General features: G+C 31.5%; 1 protein-coding gene across 2 annotated transcripts in view; it reads right to left on the bottom strand.

Moving 5' to 3' along the window:
• The window catches only part of LOC126737473 (monocarboxylate transporter 2-like), a 670913-nt gene extending 655619 nt beyond the window's left edge, over positions 1-15294 (bottom strand). The window contains exons 1-2 of one of the 2 annotated variants that reach the window (XM_050442388.1): positions 15084-15294; positions 14881-15022 (exon numbers count right to left, since the gene is read on the bottom strand). The gene's annotated coding sequence lies outside the window, so the exon portion shown is untranslated. Of the gene's footprint in view, positions 1-14880 lie in introns of both variants that reach the window. The other variant, XM_050442387.1, reaches the window with a different exon arrangement.
• Positions 15295-17688: the final 2394 nt, after the last annotated feature.

Genomic DNA, 17688 nt, shown 5'->3' with positions numbered 1-17688 from the left:
ACAGAAAAAAACCGATTTGCTGGCTGTTTATAAATAATTACGGGTCTAATTATGAAATGGTTGTCGGAGAACGAAAGCCGTCCGTTTAAGTACCCAGGATGAGGTAATAAATTTGACTGAGGTAATAAATTTTCTTCATCATATTATGCATTTTTGTATTTTTCTAAATAATGGCTTATAGTAAATCACGATTTATTGTTTGTTTACATCCAATTTTAATGAAAAGAGAAGACATTTGGATGGATTTTTTTTGCTGAGGTTCCAAAGGCCGTCATAAAAATTAGCCAAAATTGACAGATCACATAACTTTTAGTATCTACGTATGAAAAAAAACCATCCGAAATAATTCAAGCAAAATGGCAAAAAATATACTCTTTATGATTTATTGACATAACAATAAACTTAACTCCTATCGACGATCGTAATAAAGGGCTATTTTTAACTACAAGATAATATGATTTCGAGATAATTGATTCATGGTTGAAAAATAATAAACTCACACTTTTGTCATACAATTATCTCTGTTAATCTACAATTATTTGTTTATTTTTTCTCACAATTATTTCTTATTATTAATTAATTATTAAGTCTTTGATTTTGTATTACAGGGTGGCGCATCGAAAACGAAAGAGAGGCATTTACTGGCAATCTAGTTTTTTTTTTGGAAAAAACGCTCAGACTCGTCGATTTTGTTTTCGAGGGAGACACAAGTGTGACACATCACCCCTAAAATCTTAAATAGAAAGAGGAGTTAAATGATACCTTATTTTAAAGGTCTTCCAATTTCCTTTATAATGATGTATAAAATTTTATAAACACCCTGTATTCGTTTAAAAGTGTCACCGCCCAAGAATTATCTTCCATCCTTGAAAATCTATACCCTAAACATAAATAATAATATAAGCAGAAATTGAGAGAGACCCAAAAAAAGTAAAAGAGGCAGTGAGTGCTAGCACTTCGGCTTATAACGAGCCATGTATATAGAGTGGTCATAGTTTACCAGGTGTGGTTTGTCCACTAGGTGGATATAAGAATGGTTGTATTTGTTTTATGCACATGTTAATCATGTCGACATTTGAGTAATATTTTATATTGTTGTTGTATAAGTCCATGGCTAGAGTTTTATGGTATACCAGAGTTTGTCGCTGTTTAGCGAGGTATTACCAAGTTGTGGTCGATTGTGTAGCAATCGACAGGGATCTCCTCTGAGCGCGCAGTTCCTTCGACTTGGTCTTGTGAGTTATAGAGGGCCCTCACTTGTCTTCTGGATTGACACATTTGGATTCTAACATCTCGGTATATGTTATCTTAGTTTCCGAGTGTTGAGATGCTTACTGCTTAGCGGCAGTGGAGCGTCTGGGGTAGCCTTAACTATTTTAAGGGACACTAGCTAGTCATCGGAGAAAGAAAATATATATGTAAATTATTAGCAAACATGAAGTAACTATATTGATGGTTGTTGGCATGACTGAATCAAGGGGACCGAGGTTCCCCGGTGAGTAAACTTAATCTTTATTAGATGGGTCAGTACAGTCAATCGTAAACATTTTTGTTTCATGGTACTCTCAATATCTTGCTGTATAGATGGTGGAGCTCGCTGCATGAATTGCATTATCAATACACTCACGTAAGTTTAATTTTAAAATACCCAAATTTTACAGATGTAAAATGCATGTACTTCAATTTATTAGTTTTGATGATTTATTGATTTAAAGGTTAAAGTATACTTTAATGGGTACATCAGATTAGTTTGTATTACGTTCAGAAAAAATTTTAGTAAAAGCAATTACTTATCATCTAGAAAACTTTAACGATTAATAAATTTAGTTAGTTACAATATTACAATCACCATCATATGGTTTAATATTATTTACTTTAGATCTAAAAAGATTGTACCTAGCATTTTGGAGAATATGTCCCATGTAGGATTTAGTTATTTTCTGATGTTTAGCAGTTGTCGGTAAGTGTTTGTTCTCTGTAAAACTTGATTATTTCTTACATATTCTATCCAGGAAATATTAAATAGTCTTTTTGGAATCCACATTTTAAAGGTTTCTATACTTGTAGGGATTTTACTTTTAGTGATTAGGTTTCTATTCCATATAATAGTATAATATGTAACTCTTCACCATTCGAAGGCGGAGCCATAATGGCCTAATTCGTCATTGTCCCATTTGTCATTCAGTGTTATGCCCAAGTATTTAAACTAATTCACCCTCTCGACCTGGTTATTGGCGATATAGAGTTCTGCGTTGTCGTGGGGTTGTCTGCTCACTATCATTAGTTTACTTTTTTATGTTCATATTAAGGCTAAACTCCTTCCTTTTGCGTTTACGATGGCTTATTCAGTATTATCTGCTAAGATCCTCGTATTTTCAACGTATGTTAAATTATTGATGGGCATATCATTTACTTTTTATTCCTCTTGCATATCTTCGTTGATTTATAGCCTTTCTGTATAAGCAGCTGGATGTAAGACCTCTCGCTTTTTTTTTGTGCTGAGGGTGCATATGTCATGTCTAGTATCGATGCTGCCGTGACTTTATTTCGGCACTTGCTAGATGTTAAGGTTCGTGCATCTTCGAACAGGGTTTGTATGTATGTTTTCCAAACATTATGTATGTCCTGGGAGTCTTTATTATGATCTGGTTATTTTTAGTGATTTTTGAGGTAGTTGTTTTTTTAAAAGTTGGTTATCTCTTTTACTATTTTGTTGTAACAAGTGAAAACTATAATTTTCATGTCATGTTTGTTTTTCATGCAAATTTTCTGCTTCATCATATGTTGTTATACACATATATACATGTATAGATCACCATGTGTCCTTGGCCTCTCTAATTCGTCGACGACTGTTTCAATGAATTTCATTATATTTCAATGTATTACCCTTTGCTTGTCTCCTTTCCTCCATCATATCCAGAATCTCATTGGTCATCTACTCTTCCTCGTTTTGTACCCAAGGATCATCTCTCTAGCATTTTGTATGTTTACTTTGATATTATACCATTGTTGCTCTATATTCTCCTCATCAGGTATGCTGTCTGTTCTATTCTATTGCTTGTTCTGTCTTTTCTATTGCTTAAATCATCCCTTAGTTAGTTACGTTTTTCAGTAATGCTAAGTGCATCAAGATTGTAATTTTTGGCTTTTGTCCTGCTTGAGAGAACTGAAAAATGAGTTCAACTAACAGGAAAAATTATTTCAACTGTATTAAAATAATGATTAATAGCTTTAATTTTTGCATTAGAAAATGAAAAATTAAATCAACAATCCTAAAAAAATTAGAAAAAACTTCAATAAAAAACATTCGAAAATTGACCAATGAGTTTAACTGTCTGAAAGAAATGAGAAGAAAATTTAACTACCTTGAAAAAGTCAGAAATTAGTATGTGATACAAAAATAGATAATAACAACTTTTCTGCCTCAAAATGAGTTCAACTACTTTAAAGCAATATCAAAAAGGCTTGATGAAAAAAAAATAAAGAACCGATTAAAATTAAGACTGGCTTCAACTGCCTGGAAGAAATGAGAAACGAAGACAACTTTAAATATCTGCTTTAAAAAAAATTGTAATGTTTATTACAATTTAATAATTATTAGGTATTTAAGCGATAATTGTAAATTGTATGCATAGGATGGCGCATCGAAAACGAAACACAGGCATTTACTGGCAGTTCATTTTTTTTTTCGCTCAGACCTGTCGATTTTGTTTCCGAGGGGCACAGAAGTTTGGTAAAAAGTCGCATTAATACGTGCCCCTGGGCCCAATAGTGCCCCAAGGTGGCTCCCTAAAATCTGAAATGGAAAGGAAGGTCAAGTGATATCTTATTTTAAAGGTCTTTCAATTCCTTTTATAATGATGTAATATTCCTTCAATTCAGTATTTTAAAAAGTTAATACACCATCATTAGTGGAGATCAATACATTTGGCAGGTAAGTAGTTTATAGATGAAGAATGAACTAACCCGTCAGGCAAGTAAATATTGGAAATAGCGACTATGACTCTCCATGCAGTAATAAAGATTTTGCTCAAAACGATGTCGCACATTTTGCGATATTTGAGGAGTAATTTAAAGGCACTCATTCACAATTCGTTTCCGTAAATCTTCTAATAATGTTAGCCAAGCAGCATAGATTTTGCTTTTTAAGTGACTCCACAAAAAGAAATTCAAAGGTGATAAATCTGGCGATCTTGGAGGCCCTTCAATGGCACCTATTCTATCAATTCATCGATCCGAAAAGATCTGGTCTAAATATTATCGAACACGTAATGCATAATGTTTTGAGGTACCATCGTATTGGAACATCAATCTATTCACTATGTACCGCTGATCATTTTGACTTTCAATTATGGCAGTTAATTCAGGATCTATAACGTTTTTCAGTAATTCCAAATACATTTTACCTATCAAATTTCTAGGAGGGCAAAAAAGGTTGAACTAAATGATCGCCACAAATACCAGCCTACACATTTAAATTTTGTGGCTGCTGTGTATGTACTTCATGATAAGTTCTAGGATATAGGGTTTAGAATCGAACCAATATCTACGCTATTTAAGAAAAAGGAATATTCGACGGAAAAGCAAGTGTTGAATAGAAAATGTTCATCCTTTATAATTCGTTAACTCATATCTTCATAAAATTATAGTCGCCGATCAACATTGCCTTTATTAACTTTTTACACGATGTAAATTTTATAAAAAGTAATAATACACACAATATTCAATTTTCGGGTACTTAACATGGGATCTACATAAACTTTCCCAAAAACTCCCACTTCCTTAAGAGATTTTTATAGTTCTAGAAAATATTTTCGATGCACGTCGTAAGAACTGCTGAATTTTCACAACGTGGTTGACAATATCAATATGTTTTTACTATACAAATCCTTAGGTTTAAAATCATATAAGATTATTGTGAGATATTAGTATAAGACCGTCCTGTCACTCTGTCACTCCATCAGTTGTACTTTTTAAATAAACTTACTTTTTTAAAAGTCATAGTGTCACATAACATTTATAATTGGTGCAGTCGGTAATTTGTACTCCAAAAGCAGCTTCAACGTCAGAGAAAATTTCTGAGTGTTTCAACACTAGTAGCGCAATCCAAAAAAAGAACCAGCGACATCTGGCATCAGAGCTATCTACAGGTTTCCAATAATCTCGAGAAGAAGTCACTGTAAGTGTCTTTTCCTTTTGCCTCTATAAGCCCTCTGTTTAAGGAATTTATAAGGATAATTTTAGTAAGAGCAAACTGAACGCTTTTAATTTTTAAGTTGATAATAAATATATTAAAAAAATTAATTGATATATGACAAATAATAATCAATTAAGTTATTCACACAGGTTTTTCTATTATAAAAGAAAAAGAAGAAATGACACCACCAAAAATGAATTGGGATACAATTATTAAAAATTATACTAATGGGAAAAATTTGAGGGAAAAAAAACTTTATATTGCCCAGCGCTAAGAAGCGTGCGGAAAAGAAGAAGAAGTTGAACTCATTTCTCAATTTTCTAATGCAGTTGAAGCTGTTGAAGTTAATTTCTTATTTTTTTCAGGCTTGTTGAACTAATTTTCCTTTTTCCAAAGCAATAATTAAAACTGTCTATAATTTTTTCATACAGTTAAAATAATTTTTATTTTTTTTTGGTTAGTTGAACAAACTTTTCATTTCTTTTGTCAAAAAACAGTCAAAAAGTAGTTTCTTATTTTCTTTAAAGCGGCCATAGAGTTCATTTTTTTAGAAGAGTTAAATTAGTAATTTTTTAAAGCAGTTGGAACTAATTAGAACTAGTTTCTTATTATTTCGAATATTATATTTAATTTTTTTAGTTGAACTATTTTTTTTTTCTAAAGCAATTTTTTTAGGCAGTTTAACTGGTTTATTATTTTTATAAGGCAGTCAAAAATATTTATTTTTTAGTCCAAATTTAAGTTAAAATAGTTACTCATTGTTTAAGCAGTTGAACTAATTTCTTCTTTTTTAAAGGTAGGCAAAGTTGTTTTTTATTTGTTCCAACTAGGTCACACAGGCATTTGAACTAATTTCCCAAAGTTTTATATTTTTTATTAAAATAGTTACTATTTTTTTAAAGCATTTTAGCTAATTCCTCAAGTTAGTTTAAGTTGTTCGTCATTTTGTCCAGGCAGTTCAAAACATTTATTATTTTTTTCAGATTGAATCAGAAGTGATTTTTCATTTCTTTTGGACATTTAAACTTATTTCTCATTTTTTCTTACAGTTAAAGTCATTTTTTATTTTACAGGATACTTAATTAATTTCTTAGGGAGTAACAGTTTTTTCTTATTTCTTCAACACAGTTGAAAAAAATTTTATCAGGGAGGTTGAACTAATTTTTCAGCTTTTTCAAGGTAAAAATTTAAAGATGTTAAATTACATTGAATTGGATAGTATTAGTGTGGAGTTGGTTAACTAAATGACGCAAGTAACTAATATAAATGAAAAATAACGGATAGTACACGGGTACTAATTCTATATACTTTTTGTAGGTTGTATTAGTGTATACGTGATGCATGTCAACGACTCAACTAAATATTTAAACAATAATATCGCAAAAAAATCGATTTTATTTATCATTCTAATCACGAAATAATGCTAATTACCGCTGTGACATTTTATTCCTCACCTTCGACACTATTTTACTATACGAAATTAGGATTCTTTCTGCGTAAAAAAATATTCGCTTCGGATAACTGGTAATTATTCATGGAGCGTTTGTACCCCGACAGAAATCATAGAAGTGAAAACATGGCAGAAAAAAAATGAAATTTTGTATTCACGTCGCTGATTTGCCGGGGGTTATTAAGTTATTCATGGCTCTCCGCTATACGTGGTTGCCAAAAAATGATTTTGGTCGGATGCACTCCGACTGAAATGGATGTAAGACGCGTTGTATGCGTTATTTTAATTTACACAAAAATGTTTCTTTTTTTTTGTTAATAAGGAATTCTATTTCATTATCTCTCTGTTTATTAGATCTAAAAACTTTTAATCCTGTTGCATTTTACCATGAAATTTATTGAAAACAAAGTATAAAAACTTACCATTTTTTACTTGGAAGTAACAAATAAAAAGTTACTACAATAAAAAATACACATTTTTTTTTAAATATTTATTAAGCAAAAAAGATGTAACTTAAGGTGTTCACTTCAAAAATTAATAATTTTTTAAAAAGTGTATATACTGTACAACGAGAATTGATATACCAAAACTAAAATAACTGGAAAGGATAAAAAAGTTACTCCAGAAACCTTATATATATATTATAATTTTAAATAGGCCGCATATTTTATTTATTTATTCTGTCATTAATGTCACTTATCATTGCTCTCAGATGTGGCAATTTCCAATATACGGTTCGACGTTACCAAAAGTTGTTCAACAATTTTTCGGATAAAATTAGTATTTTGTATATGCATATTTGGTTATGTGCGGATCGATTATACATTAATAATATAAAAGTTCATTTAATACTGCAAAGAATAAAAAAAGAATCAAGCAGTGAAGATATACATGGCAACGCAGCAATTGGTTGCCAGAGTTCCCGCAAGGAGCGTCATTATTGACTTTAAGACGTGAAAAGCCAGCAATATATCTAATTAAAAATAATAAATACTCAGCAAACTAGCTTTAATAACTGTAAATAGACGCTTTGTTTTATATATTTATTTATTCTGTTAATCTGTCATTTCTGTCACTTGTCATTTTAGCTGAGGCAATGTCCACCGCAATGTGATCCAAGATTACCAGTTTAACATTTTTTCAGATATTAATATTAAATAAATTAGCATGTAAAATTTTCATTTACGTCAAGTAATAAATAAATAAATAAATAAATCCTTTATTAAATATGCAATATAAATATATTTTTAAAAAAGTAATTAAGCAGGGTATGTTATATGGCGAAGTCTAGGCATATACGATTCTATTCAACCATACATTAAGCCAAAAATATCCACCATGAGTCCATGATTGAGATGACATCCATCCATGAGTAAATATCCACACAGTCAATAAATAAGGAGCCAATTACCAGCAAAAAAATAATGATTGAAGTCACTATTGACTACTGGAAATACTACAGATCAAAATATGTTAATTGACCTAAACATACCTTTATTCAAAAGTTGATTGTTTGCGAGATACAGCGTATAATTTTATTTTCTATTTTCCCATGTGCTTAAGAAGCATTTCAGATTTTGGAATGAAACTTGGTATAAAAAAGTTTTCTACTAGTATTATGAGAAACAACGATCTATTACACTTTATTGTCAAACTTGTATCCACCATGCATAGGGCAAAGAAACTAATGTATATTAGGTTTACATTTATACTAATAATTCATGTTTTATTAAGGAAGGCTTATTAAAAGTTTTAAATTAGGCTGAACTGACAAATAAAAATTCCACAGGAATAAGGTTACCAAATTTTACACCATTATAGACAAACGGCGATGAGACAAGGCTGTTTTGTGTTACGGGAGTGTTAAAAGATTTAAGTGACGTAAGTTTCTTGAATGGGTTTCTTTTCCATAAAATAGTTTATTATAAATTGTAATCGGGACATATGGATTCGTCAAAATATTTACAAGAAATGTAAAAAATGAAGAGTAATGCTTATAATTTTCTATCCTTATAAGGTGTACATCATTTAGACACTTAGGATTTCCTTTCTAATAAGAATTCCTATAGATATCTTCCAAAAATCGGAACAATATTTAGTTTCGATCCAGCAGTTAATTAGGTCCTATAAATACCTATATCACTTAATAGTGCCAGGTAAAACCAAAAATTCAAAGTGACATACAGGGTGATTCATTAAGAATAGGCAATCTCTGAACTGGAGATACTACACACCAAAATATGACGGATTGAGCTTAACATGTCTTATACAAATGTTGCACGTTTACGAGATACAGAGTATTTAAAGTTGGAATTTTAATTGGAAATTTCGTAATAATTTTGTGATTTTAAGCAGCATCGTCTTGAAAATTGGCGAATTTATGTGTTTTGACACGAATTTTGTGGTGAATTTAGCATTATTTATATTAGGCAAATTAGAATATATTAATATATACTTTTTGTCTAATCAGGTATGGCTAAAACGACTAGAAAATCTAAAAGGCAGTTTAATTTTAAATAAAAAAGGTACTCTTCTTTATTTCATGTAACTATCATTCAGCGTAAAAAATCTTGTCTTGTGTCATCGTATCGTAGGCTTGTGTCGGCACTTATCAGTTTTTCATGTAAAGAAATTATATGACAAATTTACTGTCACTAAGTAAGAAAGTATTATTTGTAGTAAAAATTCTAAAATAAGAAAATCCCACGTATTTCAACAGTGAAATGACTGCGTGATATGATTTCTTTTTTTGCTCAGTCAAATTATAGTGGATTTGGTGCAGCCAGAAGGTATTTAGAATTTTACCCAAATCGAAGACAACCCAATCACAAATTGTTCAGATGTTTTTATATCCGTCTGGCGTCTAGGCGAAACAGTGTATTTTCGTCTTAGAACCTTAAATGTTGCTCCAAAAAATATCAACGTCGATGATGAAGAAAAGGTTTTAGCTCGTATTTCAGAAAAACTAGATCTCAGTACTCGTCGGTTAAGTACGGCAACAGGAATAAGCCAATCGTCTATCTGGAGAATTTTAAAGAAAGAGAATCTCCGTCCATATACTCCTGTTCAAAATTTGCTACCTCAAAATTTACCAGTTCGCCTACAGTTTGCTCAATTTATGCTAGATAAACAATCCGAAAACCAGAAATTTCTTAATGACCTTCTTTTCACCGATAAGGCGACGTTAACGAGACGAGGTGTTTTTAGTTGAAAAACAATCATTTGTGGGACTCCACATGCTCTAAACGAACGAGATTTTTAGCATAAATTGCAGGTAAATATTTGGTGTGGTGTGATATCTGGTTTTTTATTGGTCCTTTTGAACTTCTTCCTAATCTAAACGGGCCCCTCTATTTAAACTTCCTTGAACAACAGTTAAACTCACTACTAGAAGATGTACCACTAGCTATAAGGCAGAATATGTGGTTTATGCAAGAAGGGGCGCCTCCACATTTTTCTCTGCCACTACGGCGATACCTGAATGAACATTTTCCTCACTGGTATATTGGGCGTGGCAGTGAATTTGTTTGGCCACTTAGAGGTCCAGACTTAAGCCCTCTAGACTTCTCAATATGGTCACAGATGAAGGATATGGTTTGCAAAGATACAATTAATTCCATCCAAGAATTATGACAGAAAATTCAAAAAGCTGCTAATATCAAAAATAATCGACAAATGTTATTTAATATTCACAGATATTTAAGGAGCCGCCTTATAAACTGTATTGAAGTAGAAGGTGGGCATTTTGAGCATTTACTTTGAAGTTTTCTTTTAATATTGGTACTGATTGTTATTTGTTGTTACTCACCATAGTAGTAATTTAAAAGAATAAATTCCTATTAAGCCAATGTAATAACGGTGGCTTAGGACTTTTTGACCCTAAGTGTTTAAAATACAAATAACTTAAAAACCGATAGAGTTACATAAAATAAACAAGAGTACCTTTTTTATTCAAAATTGAACTGCCTTTTAGATTTTCTAGTCGTTTTAGCCATAACTCATTAGGCAAAAAAGATATGTTGTAATATACCGAAGTAACAAGGTGTAACTAACGCCTTGTATAAATAGTGCTAAATTCACCACAAAATTCGTAATTTTCATGTCAAAACACATAAAGTCGCCAATTTTCAAGACGATACTGCTCAAAATCACAAAATTATTAAGAAATTTCAAATTAAAATTCCAGCTTTAAATACCCTGTATTTTGTAAAGCTGCAACATTTGTATAAGATATGTTAAGCTCAATCGCCATATTTTGATGTATAGTATCTCCAGTTCAGAGATTGCCCATTTTTAATGAATTACTCTGTATATGCCATATGGTAATACAGTATTTGCTTCCGTAAATATAACTCATACGGTCGTATGGGTTTCCACCATTCGCGCTGTCAAATGTAAAAATGTGTGAAATGGAAAACGTCAATATCATTGTTAAATATATTTTTAATTGTTTTACTAAAAATGTCGTTTCATAATATTTTTATTGCAGGGATACAAAAATGTACACTTCGCCGGCTAATTTCATTTAATATGCTGTTCGATCTGATTAAATTATACGTGTAGAAGTCTAAAACTATAACAGCTTCTGTTTTAGGACATACACCTCATTACAAGGTGTTATTTTCTTCATTAAGAAAATTCTTTGAATTCATAAAAGATATTTCATACAGATAAATTATTAAATAGCCCATATCTATGCGAGAACTGTAACTGTTTTCTCGCCAGTTGTCAATCATTTTACGCTCACCGTTGCAAAGAAATTCATGTTAAAACGGTTATGAAAAACTACGTGAGGGTCATACCTAATATAAGATGCGTAAATTTGAAATTAAAATTTGGGTTCAAGTCGACTCTAGGTATCTACAATTTTTAGCATTTTTAAGTATGGACTATTTTAAGCAAGAAAAAAGTGGTGGATGAATAGTATTTTCTCTAAGAAAATAAAAAAAGGAAAAAATCATGTTAGGTTCACATTACCTATGTACGATATAAATATCGGTATACGTAGTAATATACGATATAATAATCGGGTGGCCAGGCTTGGGATTTCATCTGTCAGTTTTAGATTGTTGCAATTAGGCATTTTGTAAGTTTGGAAAAAAATATGTTTAATTAATTATTAATTATAAAGATTTCATTTTAATGAAATTATGCATAAAAAATAACTGAAAACAGGAAATTGTTTATATAATATTTAAAAAAACTGTTTTTACCTTTTTTGTATCTAAGTCCGTTATTTTCGTATAAAAACATACCTAAGACGCCCATCATTTATTATTGGTTTGTTCATTTTTAGATTTCGGCCCGAATTAAAACTAATATGAAACATGGGATATTTTATTTAAATCTAACTCTAAAGTAAATATATTTTTTCGTAAGTAATATAAAAAAAGTTCCGTTCCATCGTTTCACGTACTGTTCTGAAGTAACAGCGTTGCTATACAAGTTGATTACAGATTTTTTTATCCCTTTCTATAGGGATGTTTGGGTTGGATTGGATTGAGTTAATATAAATTCTTCACATTTATAAGGTATTGGGTTGAATTGGGCTGGGATAAATTGTTTTGAGTTAAGACTGTTGGAAACAAATCTAACAACATTTTAATTGTATAGATATTGTATGTAACATTTTAAATATAATAATATATTGAACTTGTGTAATACGCATGCACGCCTATAATAAAACGCCGTGTGACAATGACATTTTGAAAAATAATCGTGGGTTAAGCGCGCGACATGTAATTTTCAGTTAGTGCATCTTTGACTGACGGATACTTCATGTTTTCTCAAATTTTAATTTTAAAGCAAATAATTTTAATGCTACTCATTAAAATAATAGAAAGTTTCTCGAACCATGTAGTGTATTTTCTCCCGACTTCACCGCATCCTTAAAACATACAGTCCACTTTTATTATGAAGCTACACCCGAATATGTGCTTCAACCAAAAAGGTTCCCACAAAAACGTCGAGCGCAGGGCTTACGACCCTGCATGTGCTCTACATTTACAAACACTCTATGTACTTTTTATACCTAATGATATCATATGAATAGAAACTCTAAATTTTGAAAAATATGGAGACTACGAAGCTCGACAGAATGTTTTGAATTTTTTAACGCTGGGTATTACCATGTGTATAAATAGTGAAACCCTTTTGCTATTATAATGTGAAAACACTGCTATAAGTTTGGCAGATAAATTTAGATGTGTTTATATTTTCTATTCGTTTATAGGATACACTTTTTAGGCGTGTTTATTTCTTTTATTAGTTTTTAGTAGAGTAATTATATTTATTATAGAAAATATATACAATTTAGCAACTGCGGTTCCATATATCGAAAAATTGAAAATGTAATTTTCATCAAATAATCGTCCTATGTGAATGATCCGCAAATACTCTATTCTTAATCAAATTCTCTTCAACGTCGATTTTCTACACAAATTTCAAAATGTTGCAAAATCGCCGAGCTTACAAGTTGACAAGACCCATTTGCATATTACTTTAAATAACGGGCTACACCTGGACAGTCATGGATATCAAGATTGCCAAATTTACTGTACTAAAATAAAATTATTCAGATAAGATATAAGAAAACTGTTGCATAACTTAAAGTTGTTAAATATTAAAGTAAAATACTGCCAGATCCAGGGGTTCGCAGATGATATGCAAATTTATTATTCTTTTAAAGCTGAATCTGTATTAGAGGCATCAAATAAAATAAACGATCTTTGTAGAATTTCCTTCTCTTCCTCTCAAAATAATTTAAAGCTCAATCCTTCAAAGTGTTGTGTTATGTGCTTTACTTCTAAGAACAAAAAAAGATTTGCATTGGACGGTTTAAAGCTTTTTCTGGGAGGTAATCAGCTAAGTATGGTTAAATGTGCAAAAAATCTTGGATTGCATTTGGATGATGAATTGCGCTTTAAATTACACGTTTCTAATGTCATTAAAAAGTTATACTATTCTTTAAAGCCATTGTATGCAAAATTTTAAAGTATGGAAAAAACTGTGTAAGTCTGGAGTATTACCTATTATGAATTACTGCAATATTGTTTATTTTCCATGTATAGACAAAATCACTTTTGTGCAAAATCTATGCTGCAGATTTATTTATGGACAGAGAAAGTATGATAGAGTCTCTGCAAGGCTATGTGAACTTGGTTGGCTGCGCGTGGAAAGTCTATTCTCTTTGCAATTGGCGATTTTTGTGCATAGACTGCTAGCGTCGTCTACTCCTCCCTACCTCTACAAAAAACATAGTTTTCGGAAAAATTTACATGAAGCAAATCTAAGATTTATAAATAAGTCAATTTCTACATATCAAACAGCCTTCTTTCGTCGTAGTTTTCTGTATAATGCTGTGGCAATTTACAATCCTATAAAAAAAAATTCAGTAGAGGTTTCAAGAAAAATCTAAAGCTGCATTTTTTATCAAAACAGAATAGCTTAATTGTCAGTGGGTATTTCTTATTTTATCATTTTTGATTTTTATGGACCAATGGGGGTATATCTGTTTATTTTTATATTACTATTAGTGTTACCATTATAAATGTTAATATTTTTCTTTCTGTTGTGCTATCTAAAATAATTTTGCTTACATTTTTTAAACGGGTTAAGTAGATTAGCCTTTGGCTAGACTTCGCCTATGTACACTATTGAAAAGTACAAATAAAGCCATTATTTATTTATTGATTTTTTTATAACTTGCATACAAGTTAGAAAAACGTTTAAAAGTTATTTCTAAGTAATTTCATGACAAAAAAATGGCGGCTGAACGCCATCTTGAAAGAAAATAGAATAAGGGGGGTGGGAGGCCATTTCTGCATACGTGATTGCCAAATTCGAAATGGCGGACATACGCCAACTTGATAGCATTATTCAGTTAAGTGATTATATTGTCATATGTAATTTTAAAGGTAATATTAAGTACTTTAAAATGTTAATATTTGAAATTAAATCAGTTATACAAGAAAATAATAAAATAGATACCATTTTGGAAAAAAATTAAATAAGGGGGAGGGGACCAGGTTTGCATACATTCAGGATGTCTTGGTTGATGCCAAATTCAAAGTGAAAGACATATGCCAACTAGATAGGGAATTTAAGTAATGGGAGGGTATTGAGATCATTTTGAAGGACACGTTATCAAATACGTTAAAAATGTTCATATTAAATGACTAATACAGTATACTGAACCAATAAACGTTTTAAATAGTAAAATTAATTAACTAACCTTTTATTATCACCTTTCCTAAGATGTCACAAGAAATCCCGTCCGTGCAGCCCGCACCAATTAACTCCCTTATTACCAAATCTCTTAATTGTTTTTTCGTCTCTCAACATATTAACAATAACACGCCAATCAATATTAAGTACTAAAATTCAATTAAAAAAAAATTCAATCCGAAAGTCAATCAAGTCGGGCGAAAAAACCACCTGCAAGACGTGAAGAATCCGTCGGTCGCGTGGACGCGAAAGCACGTGTCGACGCCGCCGTCGTTTATAAATGCGTCGTGTCCGTCATGTTATTTTCTCTCCCGCTTCCTGCTACGGCCGTCGTCTCAGGACTGCTGCGGCAGAATATTCGGCAGGAGCGTGATGAAGCGAAGCTCCTGGCTCTGACCTGAGCGCGAAGAGCGAATTTAGAAAAGGCCGTAGCAGGGATGCGCTATACGGATGATGATGCTGCAGCAGGAAGGACTCCTCTGCGTACCTGTATAATATGCGGCAGGATAATGCTTTTTGTGTAGGAGGATTGTTGCGTTGAACCTAATGGATGGATAGGAGATACTAACATTGGATTGATCTAAAAAAACACTAAACTAACTGGCTCGTTCCTTTAATAAATGCTCACATCTAGTATATAGCACAGAACACAAATATATAGAGAAGTGGTGGTTACATACAAACTGATAGAAATTCTTCTAACAAATCAGCTAGCGTTCTCTCACTTGGCAACAAAAACTGTTGTAACTAACTTGACAGTTTGACGTGCCTAATTGGACCAATCAAAATGGTGAAAGGCGTGGCCAAATTAGGGCGGGAAATCAAATTTCATTTAATCTGACAATCTTATCATTTAATCGTAATATCTAAAGCAAACGCCTACTCAAAAAGGTTACTCATAGAGAAAGGGGCCTTTTTGATTAGGTATCAGATATTGATCTGAACAAAAATAAAACTTTTCAGCTTTATTTTACATATCTAAATGAGTTCATTTACTGCAATAATCTACGGCAGTGTAATAACAATAGTGTACGACATATCACCAATTGGACAAATGGAAATAAAACAATGTTTTTCTTTAATACATTTATTATTTAATTTTCCTGAAAAAAAAAAATTACTTAAAATGATATACATAATATACAATAATTTATTATAACGGACATTATATAAATTAGAATTAATCTAAAAATGTTTAAAAGAATTTTGTTAGCACTGAACTACCCTAATTTTAAACAGATTAGAAAAGGTTGTCAAAATTTTTGTATTATTTTTTCATCATACATCTATTTATTTATTTATTTAATAGACGGGATCAACCCCATTACAAAAAAAAATATTACAAAGTTCAATAGTTACACCTAACCATAACTTAAAATAGCTAAAATACAAATACTTTTAGTTTACACAATCTCTCTAATTTGATTCCTAAAACTAGACAAGCCAATGCCCACAACTTCAATATCCTCATGGTTGATAATATTTAAGGCTTTTTCGATAGGGGAGTGAGTGGCATAGTTGGTACTGTGAAAAGGCAAAGCAAATAGTCGGTTTCGTCTCAAGAGTCTTGAGGGGACATTGAAGCTAATTCTACCGAGAAGGTCGGGGCATACAATCAGACCATTAAGAAGCTTAAATACAAAGGTTCCCAAGCAACAATTTAGGTTCTAAAAAGGTTATAAATAACTCCTAGAACCTGTTTAAGAAAAATTATTGATTATGCCATTAAGCACAAACAACGTTATTTATTAGCCCGCATAACCTCCTGTAGTAAAAAAAGGCCCAGCCCTAAAGAGGTTGTCGTTGCCAATAGGCCCTGGCCAATTTGAAACCAGATCGCATATCACAGAACCTATATAGCTAATAGAAATAACCTTTATCGAACCCGAAGATGCCTAAAAGTAACCTGTGTAGAACCTGAAAGCTTTTATGCCTACCTGTTCACAACCCTTTAGCAAAGTCCTTTTAGACTTTTAGGTGGTTATATAGTTTGGCCTGTTCGCCGGCTTTTGGCATTTCAGATATATATTGAAGTATTAAAATGTTGCCATTTAGTTTTAAATATGGTATTTCAGAGATACCAAAGTATAAAAATCTGACCTATTAGTTTTAAATATGATACAGCCAGGGTAAAAATAAGACAACGCCAAAATAAAAAGCAATGGCGACATTTTCAGTAAGTATGACTTTATTTTAGAAAAAAATATATTATACTGGAATAGATGACCGATTTTTATTGCGCACACCAGTTTCTTGAAAAAGTTGGGTGTAATTTAACTGTAAAACACGCGCGCCTTTGATATCTTGCAAATTAAACATTATTCAGTGCCAATAAAAAAATAAAAAATTAATATATTTTTATTTCTGAGATGCTTTAGTGATAATATGTATTTAAATGCCCCAGTGTCTTTATATATTATCTAAATTGTTTACATATTACATTATTTTTGCCTGTATTTGAATAGCTCATAAAAATGGAAGAATTACATTTTTTCTTCAAAATGGACGCCTAGAAGGGTATGCTTTTAAGCTGCTATAATAACTTAAGTAAGTATCAAAAGCTATGTCGTAGGACAAATGGCTTAAAAAAATGCCAGTGGGTTTTAAAAAAAGCTAAAACAGGGCTAACTAGCATCTTCCAGGACTTATAGGCCACTTTGAATAACCAATTAGCTGGCAAAGTCTGGGCGAATTTCAATAAATTGCTTTTAGGCATTTACTAGGATCTATTGGCATTCTTTATTACTACGCGGGATTTCTTGAGTCTTCTTTATTGCAATTCAGTTTGCGTTTGGTTTTGGTGGTTCCAGTTACT

This window comes from Anthonomus grandis, chromosome 6 (assembly GCF_022605725.1).
Source record: "Anthonomus grandis grandis chromosome 6, icAntGran1.3, whole genome shotgun sequence".
NCBI lineage: Eukaryota > Metazoa > Arthropoda > Insecta > Coleoptera > Curculionidae > Anthonomus > Anthonomus grandis.
This window is presented reverse-complemented; position numbering and strand designations above follow the sequence as displayed.